The following is a 5,591-nucleotide window of genomic DNA, read 5'->3' as shown; positions in this document are numbered from 1 at the left end:
CTCTCTGCCCAACCAGCTATCCCTGGGGCAGAAGACAGCTCTGTGTGCCTCCAGTCATTCTGGAGGCTAACTCTGGGTCTGTCCAGGTATGTCTGTGTGTCCTCTGGGGCCTGCCAATTGGTAATAACATCTTCCCTGTCCATGCCTTGTTTGCAGTCACCAGCCCTACCTTGGGGTAGCACAAGAATGGACTTGCCTTTCAGAGTGAAGATGACAGAACCAGCTAAAAGTTCTGTTTTTAATTTTTTTTTTAAATTGAGGTATAGTTGTTTCACAATGTTGTGTTAGTTTCTACTGTACAGTGAAGTGAATCAGCTATATGTATACATATATTCCCTCTTTTTTGGATTTCCTTCCCATTTAGGTCACCACAAAAGCTCTCCTGGGGATCCTAATGACCAGCATTATGTTATTCTGTCTTGATATAAAATGTGGCAGACAAGAATAAATACAATACAATCAAACAAAAATAATAAGAGAGAACAGAAAGATAAGAGGGGAAGTTACCTGTTCCATCTAGATGAGCCAAAATCAACCCACATTCCAAATTAAATATATTTAACACGGCATAACGTCAGCTCTTCAGGTCTGCTTTCCCTGTGCTAGGACTCTGTGTAATGGACCATGAGATGGTAGCTAAGTGTCAATCACCAGAGAACATACATACTGTTGATTAAGGGGGAAAAATATGATTATGGAAGTTTTGTCTGAATAATTTTGATCTAATATGCACACCATTTTGAAGGAGAAAATAATTTGAAGGTATTATTAGCAGCTTATCTTTTTTTTGGTTATTTCTGGGAGAAAATCATATAGAAACATCCACAATATAAGAAATTAGGGCAAATTTGGAGCTCTTCAAATAGCAAAGTTTAACCTACTTTTCTCTTTTAAATAATGGCTTCAGCTTATTCACATGCCTTTAGCACATTTTTTTTTTGAGTTTTGCAATTTATTGAAACCATACGTACATTGTTTGGCTGTAGAATTCTAAAATCATATTTTTTTCCAAAAAGGTTTTTATCCCATATCACAGAGTAATGATTTATAGCAAAGGAATACACAAGTCACTCAATTTGCTTCTCAGTGTGTTATACAGAATTATTTGCTCATTTGGTAAACATTACCTCATCTACTTCTTCACCTTCTTCATCATAATCATCATCTTCAATAGCTTCTCCAGTAAAGTATAACACTGATTTTAGGATTATATGCTCACGTAAAAAGTGACCAATTTCAAAGTCCGCAGCAAGGATAGCTTCAGCAGCATCATCCAGGTCTCCACTCTTGGGAACTTCAGGAGGAGCAAAAAAATTAAAGAGTCATTAGAAACTGTTTTGGTCACAGTACGAACTGTTCCACGTCCCTTGTGTTTCTGCTGCTTCTTAATGGTTTTCAAAGTGACATTCTTCCCTTTTTTCCTATCTGTCTGGCACCCTATACAACCCATCATTTCTGGTCCATCAAAAGAAAAAGGATGAGAATCCTCTGGTTCTGACCTCATCCTATATGTCTTTGTCAACGCTTCATTTGTGAATTACTCATTGGGTTCAAAGTGAAATTCTAAGACAAAACTCATAGGCTGACCAGCATCTGAGAACTTCACTTTAATATCTTTCAAGTGCTTCAGAATAGGTTCATCATGTTCCTGAACCATATCGCTGAGCAATTCTTAAAAACGGTCAACCAAAAGTCAGGAATTCCCTTGGGGTCTTCTTTTTCTTTATCCTTTTTCTCATCTTCAATCTTGGCCTTTTCTTTTAGCTTCTCTGAAATTTCATCTTCCTCATCTGGTTTCCATTCACGTTCTTCTTCTTTAGGTTCATAAATGGCATTAATGATCTCAAATCTCTTATCAAATAGAGGCTGATAGAGAACAGCATACTTTTTTTTTAACATCTTTATTGGAGTATAATTGCTTTACAATGGTGTGTTAGTTTCTGCTGTATAACAAAGTGAATCAGCTATACATTTACATATATCCCCATATCTCCTCCCTCTTGCGTCTCCCTCCCACCCTCCCTATCCCACCCCTCTAGGGGTTCACAAAGCACTGAGCTGATCTCCCTGTGCTATGCGGCTGCTTCTCACTAGCTAGCTATTTTACATTTGACAGTGTATATATGTCCATGAGAACAGCATACTTTCTTTCAAGATCATGAACTTCCTCATAGAACTTTGCTTTTATCTGTGCCCATTTAACTTGAAGGTTTTTGAGAGCATTCACGCGTCTTTTAACTACTCTAGGCAAACTTTCAATGTATCCTGTTGGTGTTTCTACCAGACCATCAGGTCTTTCTTGAAGGGCTGCAAGAATCTGAGGATTTTGCATTATCTGAACAGTCAGCTGATGCGCTTTGATTTTTGTTTCTTCACCAGTTTCTTCTACTTCTTCAACATCATCCAAATCTTGACCAAGTTCAGACTGTGCTTTGTTGTCGATGTCTGCCATGTTGTATGAACGCCAAAAATCTCGTCCCTCTTGCGTGGTACCGGGAAGGGTGAGGGCGGCGGCGTGGGGGGGCCAGCCATCTGGTCCCGGCTCTCAGCATCCTGACTGCGAGCGCTCCTTAGTCCCCGACCCTGTCACGGTCTGATTCCTGCAGCTCTCCGGTCACCGGTAACCATTTTCTCTCCCCGCCCATTTTTTCCCCCTCAGAACAACAGTTCTTTCCTCTGACGTGACTTTAGCACATCTTGATTGATATACCATGTGACGGGGATACGAGAATGAACAAGACAAACAATGTGCCTTCCCCCGTAGTTTTTTACAGTCTGGAGGGGAAAGGATAGAAGATAGTCGTCCATCATGGTCACTATGGTAGACACGCTATCTGCTATCACAGGGTAATAAAGGGTGTTATGGGAGCACGGAACAAGAATACCTAACCTATCAGGATAGGTTTCCCAGGGGAAGTGATACCTAAGCTGATAGTAGAAGGAAACTAGGCTGGGGAGAGAGAAAGCCTGAACCAAGTCAGAGGCAATACTACGGAAAAAGTGTAGTGGAGAGAGAGGGAGGACAGAGTAGGGGATGTTTGTGCAGCAGAAATGGTGTCTGCCCTGCCAGGGGCTACATTACCTAGCATCCGTTTTCCAGCATCCCTTCTGTCAAGGTGGCTGACTGAATAGTTATTACCAACGGAATATGAGCAGAAATGACGTGAGTCAAGCAGGACCAGGGCTTTTAAGGAGGGTGGGATAGTTCCCCCCATAATATCTTTGCTATCCTTTTCCCTCTTTCTCCGCTGGCTGAATTCAGAGAACTCAGGCCCTGGGGCACGGCAGAGTCACCAGATAGAGCCTGCGCACTTGAATCGCCAAATAAGGGGAAGCCACAAAATGACACTGGATGGTAACACAAATAAGAAGTAAATGTTAATGGGATAAATCAATACTGTTTGGGGGTTTGTTTTTTATAGCAGCTAGCATATCCCAATCTGAAAGAAATTTAGTACAATTAGAGAAATGTGGGGTTGGGAGAGGAATGGGAAGAGAAGGGTAAGAGCTTGGGTCAGACAGGAAAGTTTGAACCAGATCAAGAAGACCTGAAAAGTGTAGGGGAAAGTTGGGAAAGGTTTTGGCATGGACCCAAAAGCCAACTGGGTACACTGTCTAACTCACCTTTCTGGATTATCTGATTCTAAAGTCTCTGTGCTTTTCTTTGTCTTTGGAGCTATTTAAAACTCATAAATTATAGGTAACTGTTAGTTATTTTTATTCAGTAGATATGATTGACAGAGTTGATGACAGAAGGGTTGAGACTGGGAAACAGAGAGAGGAGTCAGAAATGGCTTCTAGAGTTCTGGCTTGAGCAACTGATTAGGTGCATACTAGCTGGGGTCTGGGAGTGGAAGACAAGATGTAACTAGGGAATGGGCATGTTGAATTTGTTATGGTTAAAGGCTCTCCAAGAGTCTTGTCAACTTATCAACAGGATAAGTGGGCTTGAAGCTCAAGAGTGAGATCTGAGCTGGTGATACTTATGGGAGAGTCATTTTGTAAATGTCACAATTGGGAGAAGGTAAAATGAGAAAAGAAAAGGGTCTGTCACAGAACCCTGAAAAACACCAACATTTATGAGATGGACACTGGCAGAGAGAACTTCAGAGGAGAATGAGGTGGAGCTGCTAGAGAATACACAGAAAACAAGAGGAGGTGGTTAATTGGAAGCCAGGAAAGAATTTCTAGCACTAAGAACAATTAACGTATAAAATGCTGTAAGAGGTGAGATGGAGGCTGAAAATGCTCGTTGAAATGAACAGGATCTTGGATATCTAGTTAAGAGCAATTTTAGTGGAGAGGTAAGGACTGAAGCCAAGCTGCAGTTGACTGAAGAGTAAGTAGTTAGTGGAGACAACGAGGAGAGACCACATTCTCAGGACGTTTTGTCAAGGAAGGGGGTAAAGGATGAGAGCTGGAGGGAATTCGAGTCCAGAAAGTTTGTTTTATTTTTCTTTTCCTTTAACATGATGGAAACTTGACTATAGTATATGCTGATGGGAAGGTGCCAGTAGAGAGGGAGAGTTTACAGACAGAAAAGAGAGAGAATACTTTCGAAAGAGTTTAAAGGAAACCTACATCAATGGGAAGACATCCTTGTTAGTGGATTAGAAAACGATATTGTTGAAATGGAAATACTCCCCAAATTGATGTACAGATTCAGTGCCATTCCAATCTAAATCTCACCTGTGTTTTTCTAGAGAAATTGGCAGGCTAATTCTAAAATGCGTAGAGAAATGCAAAGGGGGAGGGGTAATTGGGAGATTGGGATTGACATATACATACTACTCTATATAAAATAGATTACCAATAAGGACCTACTCTATAGCACAGGGAACTCTACTCAGTGTTCTATAATGGCCTATATGGGAAAGGAATCTAAAAAAGAGTGGATATAGGTATATGTATAACTGATTCACTTTGCTGTACACCTGAAACTAACACAATATTGTAAATCAACTATACTCCAATAAAAATTATTTTTTAAAAAAAGAAAGAATAAAAATGCAAGGGACTCAGAATAGCCAAAACATTCTTGCAAAAGAGCAGGGTTAGTGGAGTTCCAGTTTTCACATTTTACTACAAAGCTATATAGTCAGAAGGGTGTGGCACTGGTATAAGGCTAGACATGTGGATCAATAGAATAGAATTGCAAGTTCAGAAGTAAACCTTTATATTTATGGTCAACTGATCTTTGATAAAGAAGCCAAGATGTTTTTTTTATTTATTTTTTTGGCCGTGCCGTGCAGCTTGTGGGGACCCCGACCAGGGATTGAACCTGCACCCTCAGCAGTGAAAGCAAAGAGCAGAGTCCTAACCACTGGACCTCCAGGGAACTCCCAAGAAGCCAAGATATTTCAATGGGTTAAAAGAGTTTTTTGACCAAGTAGTACAGGAACAACTGGACATCTACATGCAAAACTATGAATTTGGACTTCTGCCTCATACCATACACAGAAATTAAATCAAAATTGATAAACTCTTGAGTCTTTTAAAGAGAAAACTGGCAAATTAGAAGACTGCAATGATAAATTGAACCAGTACCCAGCACAAAAGAGAGAAAAAATAAGCATTGATGACATGGAAGG

The 5,591-nt window shown here is 40.4% G+C and overlaps 1 pseudogene; it reads right to left on the bottom strand.

Annotated features, from left to right (window-relative positions):
* Window positions 1–931: 931 nt before the first annotated feature.
* LOC113624015 (nucleosome assembly protein 1-like 1) lies at window positions 932–3,492 on the bottom strand (annotated as a pseudogene).
* Between the last annotated feature and the right edge of the window lie 2,099 nt (window positions 3,493–5,591).

The sequence above is a fragment of the Aethalodelphis obliquidens genome, unplaced genomic scaffold, assembly GCF_003676395.1.
Source record: "Aethalodelphis obliquidens isolate GAN/ISIS:26980383/991018 unplaced genomic scaffold, ASM367639v1 scaffold12, whole genome shotgun sequence".
Lineage (NCBI taxonomy): Eukaryota > Metazoa > Chordata > Mammalia > Artiodactyla > Delphinidae > Aethalodelphis > Aethalodelphis obliquidens.
The sequence above is the reverse complement of the archived record's forward strand: the minus strand, read 5'-3'. Positions and strand labels throughout refer to the sequence as shown.